Source organism: Amblyraja radiata, chromosome 1, assembly GCF_010909765.2.
Source record: "Amblyraja radiata isolate CabotCenter1 chromosome 1, sAmbRad1.1.pri, whole genome shotgun sequence".
Classification (NCBI taxonomy): Eukaryota; Metazoa; Chordata; class Chondrichthyes; order Rajiformes; family Rajidae; genus Amblyraja; species Amblyraja radiata.
The window spans coordinates 182,415,537-182,430,536 of NC_045956.1; the positions used below are offsets into that span (position 1 = coordinate 182,415,537).

Genomic DNA, 15,000 nt, shown 5'->3' on the forward strand with positions numbered 1-15,000 from the left:
GAATGTCCTTCCTCAAATTAGGGGACCAAAACTGCACACAATACTCCAGGTGTGATCTCACTAGGGCCCTGTACAACTGCAGATGGACCTCTTTGCTCCTATACTCGATTCCTCTTGTTATAAAGGCCAACATGCCATTCGCTTTCTTCACTGCCTGCGGTACCTGCATATTACTTTCATAGACTGATGAACAAGGACACCCAGATCCCGTTGTACTTCCCCTTTTCCCAACTTGATGCCATTTAGATAGTAATCTTCCATCCTGTTTTTGATTCCAAAGTGGATAACCTCACATTTATCCACAGTAAACTTCATTTGCCCACTCACCCAACCTGTCCAAGTCACCCTGCATTCTCACAGCATCCTCCTCACAGTTCACACTGCCACCCAGCTTTGTATCATCTGCAAATTTGCTAATGTTACTTTGAATCCCTTCTTCTAAATCATTGATCTATACAGGGCTCTCGCTTAACTTTTTTTCCCTGTTGCCAGCCGGGCAACCTTGGCAGCTTGTTAGGTTGCCAAATTACATTTTAGGTGGTCATTTAAGATGGCTTGCATGACGCGTGCTCGGACGAAGTGCGTAGTTACCAGTCGGAATTATGCTCAATGAAGCATTCACATATTATTTCTGCTTCAAATAAAGTCACAAACTAACATATTCACCAATCAAGACATGATATATACCACAATGACATGCAGCAAAATTATAATACGGTATCTCAACTCTTTTTACACATTGCAATTAATGCAATTTTTATTATTTCTTTCCACTTCCAAACAAAAATGTGGTTGAATTATTCAGCGTATGATCAACCTGTGTCAATAATCCTGGACCTTGATAACATATATGCTTAACCATGCACACTACAGATTGATGCAAGCATGTTTTCTGTGAATGACCGAAAATTACCGTGACATGGCCATAGCATGGGTCGTTATTGCTATTGGTACAGAAACACTCTCGCTTCCCACATAATTTATCCACAACAAAATATACAGGTTGCAAGGAATTTTCTAAAGGCAATTTATGATAATAGCTGACAAAACTGACTATACCCATCTGACAGGTTAAACATTACACTAACTAACAAGAGATGGCCAAAGGACATAAATGCAGCAAATGTTTGGTAATATATTTAAAGGTGTCAAGACGCCACATTACCAGACATTCAGATTAGATGTATGTGGCAATGAAGATACCCAGTTTGTAAGCACCATTTTTTTTTTAAATGTTGATAAATGCTTTTTCCATCATTCCCACTTCAGAATTAACGTTAAAATTTCAACTGAAATTTCTCCTGACCAAATTTGTGATGCATATGACTGACTGTAGAAGTAAAACCTGGATAAATCCAACGTATAGTTGTGAATGTTGCTCATTAAATAACTACAGTACTGATACTCCATATTAACAGCATTGATTTGCCATTAAAATGAATTCTGTAATAACGTGTCAGTGACAATCGAACACTGCGGTTTTAATGTTTCACATGTTCAAAATTTAATTAATCCATCTTTATGGATTGAAACAAATAATAACATTGGGAATTAAAGCATATTTGATTGCATTCCGTTATCAAACATAGTCAATGTTAGCTCTGAAGACATTTCCAGCACAATAAGGTTGGGAGGGGGGGGTGTATGAATCAGTGCAGGATGGATAGATGGCGGTGTGGTGGGGGGGGGGGGGGGGGGGGCTTGAGAAGGCAATAGGTGGGGATTGGATGGATTGAGGCAGGGGAATTAGTGAGGGTTGGTTGGAGTAGGTAAAATTATGAGGGGAGAGCGCGGGGGATGTCAGTGGGGTTGAATGGGGGGGATCTGTGCAGGATGGATGGGGGGAGCAGTGCAGGATGAAGGGGTGAGCAGTGCAGGATGGATGGGAAGGGGGGTCAGTACAGGGTGAATTGGGGGACCAGTGTAGGATTGATGGGGAGTGGCAGGAGAATCAATGTGAGGTGGCTAGGGAGATCAGTGCTGGATGAATAGATGGGGGGGGGGGGGGGGGGGGAGGGGGGAGCACAGGGGATGTCAGTGAGGACTGAATAGAGACAGGAATGGGGATCAGTGCGGGATGGAGAGGAGGGGTCTCAGGATAAGGGGAGTGGAGGGGGCTATGAGAGAGAGAGAGGAAGGGGCAGAGGAGGTGGGAAGGAAGGCCAGCGCTCCTCGGACAACACCTGTCAGGCAGGGAAATCGCAACCAAAATATGGAGGGGACCGGGACAGAATATCTTGGCGGCCGCGCGCGCATGCGCACACTCTCACACACGCGCGAGGCTTCTGTGAACGGTAATTTCAGCTCAATCCAGCGCTAAATGCAGCTCAACTGTGCCTGTCTCGCCTACAGCCCCGTCTCAATCCACACAGGCTGTTGGCTAACCTGGCGGGACGGGCAGAGTGAGCTGGGTTTAACGCTGGCTGTGGGCCTGGGGGCACCGCGCCCGTCTGACTCCCGACGTCTCTGGCCACCCCCGGGCGTGTGGAGGCTCTCGGGTGGGGACGGGGATGGTCCAGTGGCGGTTCGGCACCAATTGCAGCGCCGGAGACCGGGATCGGTCCTGACCAGTCCAGGTCTGCCGAGAGTGTTTTGGCTCGTCTCCCTCCTCCAATCACCCCCCCCCCCCCCCCCCCCCCTACTCTACTTCCGCCGCTGACCGACACCTCCCTCCTCCAAGGGTTTGTTTTGAAAGCACCGTTGGCGGAGTGACAGCAGCTGCTGCTAACAGGCCGGGCGGGGTGCGGGAGGATATGGAGCCGTCGCCGTCGCTGCTGCTGTGCGTGGCCCGACATTCGCTCCGACCCTCCGTCACGCCACACTTTCCCACCACCGTCGCCGACACAAAACGTCACGTTCATTTTCTCCAGAGATGCTGCTGGACCCGCGGAGTTACTCCAGTTTTTTGTATCTATCTTCGGTATAAACCAAGTTGCCAAGCCGGGCAAAATGACTCGCCGTTTAGGTTGCCCGGCGGCACTTTGAGTGGTCATTGGCACCCGGGCAACCGTTAATTTCGAGCCCTGCTATATTGTAAATAGCTGCGGTCCCAGCACAGAGCCCTGCGGTACCCCACTAGGCACTGCCTGCCATTCTGAAAGGGACCCGTTAATCCCTACTCTTTGTTTCCTGTCTAAACAACCAATTTTCTATCCATGTCAGCACTCTACCCCCAATACCATTTGCCCTCATTTTGCCCACTAATCTCCTATGTGGGACCTTATCAAATGCTTTCTGAAAGTCCAGGTACACTACAGCCACTGGTTCTCCCTTGTCCATTTTCCTAGTTACATCCTCAAAAAATTCCAGAAGATTAGTCAAGCATGATTTCCCTTTCGTAAATGCAGGCTGACTCAAGACCGATCCTGTTACTGCTATCCAAATGTGCGGCCATCTCATCTTTTATAATTGACTCCAGCATCTTCCCCACCACCGATGTCAGGCTAACTGGTCTATAATTCTGTTTTCTCTCTCCCGCCTTTCTTAAAAAGTGAGATAACATTAGCTACCCTTCAATCCACAAGAACTGATCCTGAATCTATGGAACATTGGAAAATGATCACCAATGCATCCACGATTTCTAGAGCCACTTCCTTAATTACCCTGGGATGCAGACCATCAGGCCCTGGGGATTGATCACCCTTCAGTCCCATCAGTCCAACACCAACACCATTTCCTGCCTAATGTGGATTTCCTTCAGTTCCTCCGTCACCCCAGATCCTCTGGCCACTACTTTATCAGGAAGATCGTTTGTGTCTTCCTTAATGAAGACAGATCCATAGTACCTGTTCAATCATCTGTCATTTCCTTGTTCCCCATAATGAATTCACCTTTTTCAGTCTTCAAAGGTCCAACTTTGGTCTTACCAAATTTTTTCCTCTTCACATACCTAAAGAAGCTTTTACTATCCTCCCTTATATTCTTGGCTAGCTTACCTTCGTACCTCATTTTTTCTCCCCGTATTGTCGTTTTAGTTATCTTCTGTTGCCCTTTAAACATTACCCAATCCTCTTGCTTCTCGCTCATCTTTGCTACGTTGTACTTCTCTTTTATTTTTATACTGTCCCTGACATCCCTTGTCAGCCACGGTCATCTCTTACTCCCCTTGGAATCTTTCTTCCTCCAAGGAATGATCTGATCCTGCACCCAGAAATACCTGCCATTGTTGTTCCACTGTCATCCCTGCTAGTGTATCCTTCCAGTCAACTTTGGTCAGCTCCTCCCTCATACAATACAATTCAATTTATTGTCATTTGGACCCCTTGAGGTCCAAACGAAATGACGTTTCTGCAGCCATACATTACAAAACAAAAAAGACCCGAGACACAACACAGTTTACACAAACATCCATCACATCGCTGTGATGGAAGGCAAAAAAACTTATCTCTCCACTGCACTCTCCCCCCCCCGATGTCAGAGTCAGAGTCAAAGTCAAAGCCCCCGGCTGGCGATGGCGATTGTCCCGCGGCCATTAAAGCCACGCCGGGTGATGCAAGGTCGCGCACCGGGTCTAATTGTTAGAGCCCCCGGCGTGCGCTCGCAAAGTCCCGCGGCCATTCCAAGCCGCGCGGGGCGATGGTGTAAGGCCCCGCTCAGGTGCTCTTCAACCCCGCAACTCGGGCGGGAGAAGTCGCCGTTGCGGAAGCCCCGAAAAGCGGTCTCCCAGCAGGGACCCGCGGGCTCCCGGTGCCGCCGTACGCCAGACCCGCAGTTGCAGCCTCCGAATCTCCGGAGGTCGGGTGGCAGCAGCGCTCCACCACCGCTCCACCCGCTCCGGACTCGGCCAGCCCCGTGACGGTGAGGTGAGTAGTCGGCAGCTCCGCACTGGAGCCCCAGGTCGTTCCTGTTGGGGGCCGCTCCACGTTGCAGCCCCAACGACAACGGAGACCCGACAAAGAAAAGGTCGGGTCTCCCGTGCAGGGGAAAGATTTTAAAGTTTACCCCCTCCCCCCCACACACATACCCCAACAAAAAAAATAACAAAAACTACATAAAAACAAGACAAAAAATAATAAAAACACAGACGGACTGCAGAGGCCGCTGCTGACAAGAGTCGCGCCGCCCACCGAATTTATCCGAATTTATCATGGCCCCACAGTCCCCTTTATTCAACAAGGTTGCCGACCCCTGGGCTAAGATCAACATTCTGCTGCAAACTGACTCAATTATTCTCGCGACACAGAGTGCTGGAGTAACTCAGTGGTTCACGCAGCATCCCTGGAGAAAAAGGATGGGTGGGTTGGAACCCTTCTCGGGTTCGGGTTTCGGGTTGGAACACTTCTTAAGACTTCAGGTTCCAACCCGAAACGTCACCCACCCTTTTTCCCCCAGAGATGCTGCCTGTCCCGCTGAGTTATTCCAGCATTAAAGGCCAGCAGCATAATCAAGGACCAGTCTCACCACGGCCACTCCCTCTTCTCCCCTCTCCCATCAGGCACAGAAGTGTGAAAAGGCACACCTCCAGATTCGGGGACAGGTTCCTCCCAGCTGTTATCAGGCAACTGAACCATCCTACCACAACCCGAGAGCAGTGCTGATCTACCCCATTGGAGACTCTTGGACTATCTTTGATCGGACTTTACTGGCTTTACCTTGTGCTAAACGTTATTCACGTTATTTCCTTTATCATGTATCTGTTTACTAATTACTAATAACAATTACTAATAAGAACAACATTCACACCGGGCGCCGCTTCAGGAGGTCGAGCACGTGGACCGTACGCGGCCTACAGCGGCGGAGGGCACCACGGCTACGCTTGGCCAAGCCGACCCTGCAACGTCGCCATGTCAACGGGCCTTCATGGTCAGGTCAAGATCCCTGCACTTCCAACAACTGGGACTTCAAAATGGCCGCCAAACTGGTGACTCGGTACACTGTCTCAGTGTATAATGGGGCTTTTTCACGGGGCGACTTGACGCAAGAGTTAACCAGAGTTTAACATCGTGGGAACCTCGTGCGATAACAGTACGGCATTCGTGGACCACCGTGGACCACCGTGGCGCTAACGGCAGGTAATCGTGTAACTTGGTGACTCGGGAGAAAATTCAAGCAAGTTTGAATTTCTCCAAGAGTGACTTGTACACTTGTGGTTGAGCATTGCAACATTATATGAACGTAGTGGCCAGTGCGATATCCGTGCGATATCCGTAATAACTCTTGCGGTTACCGTGGGAACTCCTGCGAACGGTGAACCCGGAAGCTGGACAGAGGGGACAGAAGGTGAGTAAAAATTGTCTTCTGTGGGATTGAATTTAAAAAATAAAGATTTGCATCCGCATATGGACATCAACTTATTCATGAGTTATGTTAATGAGATTCAAGAATCTTTAAAAGGGACTTTACTGAAAGGTCCCGCATTTTTATGGTCCGTGAGAAATTTTTCACATGTACTTCTTTGAGAGATACAGCTCGGAGTCCTCGCCGACTAGCGATCGATGCCTTTCCGAAGCAGGGTCCGGAACGTTACCAATCAATGTTCTCCAGAGACCCGTGTAAGGAGTGAACTGCACATGCTGGTTTAAATCGAAGAAAGACACAAAAAGCTCGAGTAACTCAGCGAGTCCAGCAGCATCTCTGGAGAAAAATAGGTGATGTTTCGGGACGAGACACATTTTCAGACTCAATTCCCCCCCCCCCCCCCCAACTCCCACCCACACACACAAATGCTGGAGAAACTCAGCGGGTGCAGCAGCATCTATGGAACAAAGGAAATAGGCAACGTTTCGGCCCGAAGAGTTGCCTATTTCTTGTGCATGTGTCGGAAGGAACAGCAGATGCCGGTTTAAAGGGAATGCTGGAGTAACTCGACGGCAGGCAGCATCTCTGGGGAGAAGGAATGGGTGACATTTCGGGTCGAGACCCTTCTGATATGCTGCTTGTCCCGCTGAGCTACATGTTGTGTCTATCTTCGTTTTAATCCAGCATCTGCAGTTCCTTCCTGGCCGAACCCGATTGAAAGATGAGAGGCTGGGAGATAGAGCACTGAGTGTGACAAGGATCAGGCTTCAGTAAGCAAAGTAAAGAGAGGTGGCAACGTTATGGAAATGAAGCGGGTAATCCGAGTGATGGCGAGACGGTATCCTCTAATGTGTCGGGAAGAACTGTAAATGTTGGTTTGCGCCGATGATAGACACAGTAATACTGGAGACAGACATAAAATACTGGACGGGCAGCATCTGGATAAAAGGAATGGGTGACGTTTCGGGACGAGACTCTGAAGAAGGGTCTCGAACCGAAACGTCACACATTCCTTCTCTCCAGAGATGCTGCCCGTCCCGCTGTGTTACTCCAGCATTTCGTGTCTATCTTCCGTATGCTCTGTGATGGTTATCTCGGAGTCAAGTGGCAACTCTGGTCTGTAGACACGAGGAACTGCAGATGCAGGAATCACGATCAAAACACAGAGCGTTGGACGAGCCTGACCCATTGAGTTCCTCCATCACTTTGTGTTGAAGTCAGGTCTGGACATTGCTTGACTCAGTCTCAGGCGCCGGCTAACTAGGAAGGTCGAGTCAAAGTCCAGCACTAACACTCAAGAAATAACGTTTGCGGCCTGATGTTCCCAATATTTAATTGAAATCATTAATAAAGTAAATAAATAAATACCGGTCTAATCAGTATCTACGGGATTGGACAGGCTAGATGCAGGAAGAATGTTCCCGATGTTGGGGGAGTCCAGAACCAGGGTCCCAGTTTTACAGTCTACCGTGGGAACTCTTTAACTCAGTAAAGTAAAGTAGCCTTTATTGTCATATCAGCGCACAGGCAGCAGTTGATTGTTGCTCTATTCAGTTTCCCACGGGACTGGAGTTGGGAGGGAAAGGTGGGGGAGTCGAGGGAGAGGAGGGGGAGACAGATGGGGGTGTCTTCATTTACTGGCGGCGGGTGTCTGTCACTGAAACAGGCAGGTGAGATTTCACATCCACCTTGTGTGTGCCTCTCTCTCTCTCTCCCTCCCTCCCTCTGACACAGGCTGAGAGACTCTGCCTCTGTGAGTGTTCGTCTCTTTCTCCCCCTCTCCCCCTCTCCCACACACAGTAAGACCGAGGTACTGTGCTCAGTCCATCTGTGTCTCCCACATACACAGTAAAACATGTCTCCAAATGAGCCAATTCAACCAAGGGAGGATATTTATAGTGTGTGAAAAAAAAGTGACATCATTTGTGTCACGTGATGATTTGACAACACTTCACAATGTTCATTCAAGATTTAACGGGAAAGCTCGGGAGACGGACAAGTCACTCGCACAAATAACAGAAATGCCGAGTACCGTGGGAACTCTTTATCTACCCCCCGTTATATCGTGTGATATCGTGCTAGACCACGACCACTTCACTCTGGTTACATCTTGCGTCAAGTCGCCCCGTGAAAAAGCCGCATAACAGTCCAGTCCAGCAATGAATCACTGGTCACAGACCTCCAATCAGCAAAGCATTATTCCGCTGCTATGAAACGCCATTGTTGGTGCTTTCCTGACCGGAGCATCAATGTGATCAGACCAGGATCAGCACGGTGCACAGTGATAAAGCTACTGCTTTAGACAATAGACCATAGGTGCAGGAGTAGGCCATTTGGCCCTTCGAGCCAGCACCGCCATTCAATGTGATCACGGCTGATCATCCCCAATCAGTACCCCGTTCCTGCCTTCTCCCCATATCCCCTGACTCCGCTATCTTTAAGAGCCCTATCTAGCTCTCTCTTGAAAATATCCAGAGAACCGGCCTCCACCGCCCTCTGAGGCAGAGAATTCCACAGACTCACAACTCTCTGGCTGGCCTTACAGCGCCAGAGACCCCAGGTTCGAGTTGTACGTTCCTCCCGTCACCTGTGTGAATTTTCTCTAGGTATTCATAAGTTCTAGGAGCAGAATTGGGCTATTCGGCCCATCATATCTACTCCGTCATTCAATCATAGTTGATCTATCAACGCCATTCTCCTGCCTTCGTCCCATAACCCCTGACACCCGTACTAATCAGCCTTACTGGGTCCTTCAGTTTCTTCCCACACTCCAGAGATGTGCAGGTTTGTAAGTTGATGTGCTCTGTAATATTTGTAGATTGTCCCTAGGGTGTAGGATAGTACTAACTAGAATATGGTTCGTGAGGATGCAGTGAGCCAAATGGCCTGTTTCCACAAGATGTTTCCACTAATGGGAGAGTCCAGGACCAGAGGTCACAGCCTCAGAATTAAAGGATGTTCCTTTAGGAAGGAGATGATGAGAAATGTCTTCAGTCAGAGGGTGGTGAATCTGTGGAATTCTTTGCCACAATGCTGCTCGGTTGCATCGTGGCTTGGTTCGGCAACTTGAGCGTCCAGGAGCGGAAAAGACTGCAAAATGTTGTAAACACTGCACAGTCCATCATCGGCTCTGACCTCCCTACCATCGAGGGGATCTATTGCAGGCGCTGCCTCAAAAAGGCTGCCAACATCATCAAGGACCCACACCATCCTGGCCACACACTCATCTCCCCGCTGCCTTCAGGTAGAAGGTACAGGAGCCTGAAATCTGCGACATCCAGGTTCAGGAATAGCTACTTCCCCACAGCCGTCAGACTATAGGACACACTGATCTGTTCTGTATTTATGACTACAATATTCTGTTGTGCTGCAGCAAAGCAAGAATTTCATTGTCTAATCTGGGACACATGACAATAAACTCTCTTGATTTGACTTGCGGTATGACACATGCACAGTGAAGGATCTTGCAGAGACCAACGACGTGGCACTAAAAGTTGCTCACTATTGGCAAACAGTCGTGTGATGACACAAAATAAATAATAATAAACTCTATGACGCTATGAAAATAAATGTAAGATTGATGGACAAAGCTCAGAGGGTCAGACTCTGGGGGTTATTTTCTGTGACCTATGCAAGGGTAGAGGTTGGGAGGTCATTTTGCAGTTGTATAAGATGTTGGTGAAGCCGCATTTAGAGTATTGTGTTCAGTTTTGGGCACCAAGTTAGAAACACAGAAACATAGAAGATCGACTCTGTGGTCAACCATCGCCAGAGTTGTGCCAGTGGAGCCTACGCCAGACTCAGGAAAAGAGTCATAGAAACATAGAAAGTTGGTGCAGGAGGAGGCCATTCGGCCCTTCGAGCCAGCACCGCCATTCATTGTGATCATGGCTGATCGTCCCCTATCAATAACCTGTGCCTGCCTTCTCCCCATATCCCTTGATTCCACTAGCCCCTAGAGCTCTATCTAACTCTCTCTTAAATCTATCCAGTGATTTGGCCTCCACTACACTCTGTGGCAGGGAATTCTACAAATTCACAACTCTCTGGGTGAAAAAGTTCCTTCTCACCTCAGTCTTAAATGGCCTCCCCTTTATTCTAAGACTGTGGCCCCTGGTTCTGGACTCGCCCAACATTGGGAACATTTTTCCTGCATCCAGTCCTTTTATAATTTTATATGTTTCAATAAGATCCTCCCTCATCCTTCTAAACTTCAGTGAATACAAGCCTAGTCTTTTCAATCTTTCCTTATATGACAGTCCCGCCATCCCAGGGATCATTCTCGTGAACCTACGCTGCACTGCCTCAATCACAAGGATTGCAGGAAAGATGTTGTCAAGTTGGAAAGGGTGTAGAGATGATTAACAGGATTTCCAGATGTTGCCAGGACTTGCGCGTCTGAGCTATAGGGGGGGGGGTTGAGCAGGCTGGAACTCTATTCCTTGAAGTGTAGATGAAGGGGTGATCTCATAGAGATGTATAAAATCATGAGAGGAATAGATCGGGTAGACATACAGTGTCTCTTGCCCAGAGTGGGGGAATCGAGAACCAGAGGACGCAGGTCATAGGTGAGAGGGGGAATCCGAGGGGTAATTGTTCAAGCAAAAGGTGGTGGGTGTATGGAACGAGCTGTCGGAGGAGGTAGTTGAAGTAGGTACGACTGCAGAGTTGAAGAAACATTCGGACAGGTACTTGGATAGGACAGGTCTAGTGCAGGGGTTGCCAACCTTTTTTGTCCCGTTTACCCCTGGCAACTTTAATAGCACATAACAATGTTATTTCACTTATTTATGAATAACTAACGATGAACAGATACCGGTATACCAGAACCAAACACAGTCCGTCAATGAGAAAATATGTACAAATCCAGAATCAACAAATGTACCCCCTGAGTAGGCTAAATTTACCCCAGGGTGGGAACCCTTGGTCTTGAGGGATATGGACCAAAGGCAGGCAGGTGGGACGAGTCTAGATGGGACATAGAAAAAAATGCTGGAGAAACTCAGCGGGTGAGACAGCATCTATGGAGCGAAGGAAATAGGCAACGTTTCGGGCCGAAACCCTTCTTCAGACTGATCTGGAAAAGGTGCAGAGAAGATGGGACATGTTGGGCAAGTTGGGCTGAAGGGCCTGTTTCCACGCTGTATGACACAGCGAGTCAAAATATGGTGCCCCTGCAGTGAGAAACACAATCCAAGCAATTCTCCAAACAGGAAGCCACTCCAATGTTTCCAGCGGGTTTGAGATCGAAAACATTTTTGCTTGTAAAAACAGTACTGTTCCACAATTGTGAATGCTTGCCATTTTTCAGGCGGTGTCCGTCAGGGAGCTGTGGCATGTGCGTCAAGATGTTTGGGGAGAGCTTCCAACTTCTTTCCTGCCCCACCTCGTTTTTACACATCCTCTGGGGAAGGGTTGGGTCGAACAAAAACTCTTCCGTACAAAACGTTGGCAACCGTCTGTCTCCCTGTGCAGAATTCAGGACAAGTTTTTTTTGTTTGTTTGAATGAAACTAGGAAATAATAAGCACTATGATAAAGTAGTTTTGTGCAGCAAACAAGCTCACGGGTTATACATTGTACCAGCTCTCACTTAGCTCACTGCCTACCCAACTCTCTTCCAATGCTGTTTCAATCAGCCTGAGTTCAATGCTGTTTCAATCAGTTTCAGTCAGCCTGAGGAAGGGTCTCGACCCGAAACAATAGACAATAGGTGCAGGAGCAGGCCATTTGGCCCTTCGAGCCAGCACCGCTATTCAAGGTGATCACGGCTGATCATCCCCAATCAGTACCCTGTTCCTGCCTTCTCCACATATCCCCTGACTCAGCTATCTTTAAGAGCCCTATCTAGCTCTCTCTTGAAAGTATCCAGAGAACCGGCCTCCACCGAGGCAGAGAATTCCACAGACCCACAACTCTCTGTGCGAAAGAGTGTTTCCTCATCTCTGTTCTAAATAGCTTACCCCTTATTCTTAAACTGTGGCCCCTGGTTCCGGACTCCCCCAACATCAGGAATATGTTTCCTGCCTGTAGCGTGTCCAAACCCTTAATAATCTTATATGTTTCAATAAGATTCCCTCTCATCCTTCTAAATCCCAGAGTGTACAAGCCCAGCTGCTTCATTCTCTCAGCGTATGACAGTCCCGCCATCCCAGGAATTAACCTTGTGAACCTACGTTGCACTCCTTCAATAGCATCAATGGCGGAGTAGACCTGATGGGCCGAATGGCCTTATTCTACTACTGTAACCTACGAACCATTGAAGGGCTTGTTCTTGTGCTGTGCTGTTCTATGGTCCTTGTGAACGCAGAAGACAGCACTGTTGTTAACAGCTCAGCAAAGGAAAAAACGTGTAATTTCTCCCTTCCTGCCTGGAACGGGACAGAAGAGAATATCTGCACAGGATATAGTCCGCACCAGGATGTATGGAAATAGGAATGTGCCCATTTACTCTTGGCGAAGACATCGTCTCTTTATGAGTTCCGCAGGGGAAGCATTGTCCAGAATATGATTCCTCCAGTGGTGACAGGCCCTTCTGCAGTTTCTTTTTTTTTTTTTTAAGTTAGAAGAGGCTGGAGAATGGAGTTGAGAGGGAAAGATAGATCAGCCAGAATGGCAGGGGATCATGACAGAAGCCTCCTCGTGGCCATCCCCGCAAACGGCGCGCAGGGCGGCCAATTCTGTCAACATGTTGGACGATGGCAGAAGCCAACAGCGAGCTACACGTGGTAGCTATAGCATCAATGGCAGAGTAGACTTGTTGGGCCGAATGGCCTTAAGGGCCTGTCCCACTTAGGCGACTCTTTAGGCGACTGCCCTAATTGGGGTGGGACCCTTCTTCAAGTCCCCATCTAAGTCTATATTGTAAGATCTGAAGAAGAGTCCCGACACGAAAAATTCACCTATCCGTGCAGCACTGCACGGTGGCGCAGCGGTAGAGTTGCTGCCACACAGCGCCAGAGACCCGGGTTCGATCCCGACTACGGGTGCTGTCTGTACGGAGTTTGTACGTTCTCCCCGTGACCTGCGTGGGTTTTCTCCGAGATCTTCGGTTTACTCCCACACTCCAAAGACGAACAGGTTTGTAGGCCAATTGCTTGATGCAAATGTAAATTGTCCCTGGTGTGCGTAGGATAATGTTCGTGTGGGAGATTGCTGGTCGGTGCGGACTCGGTGGGTCGAAGGGCCGGTCTCCGCGCTGTATCTTCAAGATAAACTAAACTAACATGTTTTTCTGCAGCGCTTACCCAAGATGACCTACAGTCACAAAAGGATTACTGAGGCCACACAATAAACCGTAGATGCTGGAAACCTGAGCAACTAACAAAGTGCTGAATGCGAAGGGAAAATAATGCAAAAGTAGCAACTCAGCAGATCAGGCAGCATCAGTGGTGGGAATGGACAGGCGGCATTCCGGGTCAGGACTCTTCTTCAGGCCCCCATCTGTGGTGTAAGATTTCATGGTCTGAAGAGGCATCCCGACCTGAAACGTCACCTATCCACCTTCTCCAGAGATGCTGCCCGACCCGCTGAGTTACTCCAGCACTCTGTGAAACGTCACCTATCCATGTTCTCCACAGATGCTGCCGGACCCGCTGAGTCTCAGCAACTATGTCCTCCTTTGGACTGCGTTTTTAGTTGTACTATGGACTTCGCTTTTGCACTATTTTGAGTATGCGAGTCAGGAAGTCATAGAAACATAGAAAATAGGTGCAGGAGGAGGCCATTCGGCCCTTCGAGCCAGCACCGCCATTCATTGTGATCATGGCTGATCGTCCCCAATCAATAACCCGTGCCCGCCTTCTCCCCATATCCCTTGATTCCACTAGCCCCTAGAGCTCTATCTAACTCTCTCTTAAATCCATCCAGTGATTTGGCCTCCACTGCCCTCTGTGGCAGGGAATTTCATAAATTCACAACTCTCTGGGTGAAAACGTTTTTTCTCACCTCAGTCTTAAATGACCTCCCCTTTATTCTAAGACTGTGGCCCCTGGTTCTGGACTCGCCCAACATTGGGAACATCTTTCCTGTGTCCAGCTTGTCCAGTCCTTTTATAATTTTATATGTTTCTATAAGATACCCCCTCATCCTTCTAAACCCCAGTGAATACAAGCCTAGTCTTTTCAATCTTTCCTCATATGACAGTTCCGCCATCCCAGGGATCAATCTCGTGAACCTACCCTGCCTCAATCACAAGGATGTCCTTCCGCAAATTAGGAAACCAAAACTGTACGCAATACTCCAGATGTGGTCTTACCAGAGCCCTATAGGGTGATTTCACGAAAGGTCACTGGAGCGTAAATCCCCACTCACGTGACCGAAAATTTTAACTGGGGGACAAGCGTCACTTCCGGTACATGTTAGTGGATGGGAAAACACGCACTTTCACACCCGTTAAAAACATCGAAAACGGCCAGGTTTTGAGCTGCAATTAACTGTACCAGTCGGGGTGACCGTGAGGAACAGCTACCTAAATTTACAGTCCAAAAAAAAGATAGAAACTAAGGTAAATACAAGAGCGAGCTGAAGGTGTAAACAAGGCGGAAGTGCTAGCGGACTTTTTTCTTGGAGATTTAAAGTATTAAAAGTTAGAAACCCGTCAGTAAAATTGCAAAATCGCCCATGGTTCTCAGGTGGGTTTTAACATGCAAAATGAAAACGCTTCTGAAGCTCCATTTACCATTTAAATAATCGTAAACTCTCAATGCGTTTGGAAATCAATTTTACTGAGATGCAAGCTTACGATTATTTAAATGGTAAATGG

At 48.2% G+C, this 15,000-nt stretch overlaps 1 protein-coding gene across 1 annotated transcript in view; it reads right to left on the minus strand.

Moving 5' to 3' along the window:
- exoc6b (exocyst complex component 6B) overlaps positions 1-15,000 on the minus strand; it is a 495,523-nt gene that overhangs the window by 454,319 nt on the left and 26,204 nt on the right. The window lies entirely within an intron of this gene.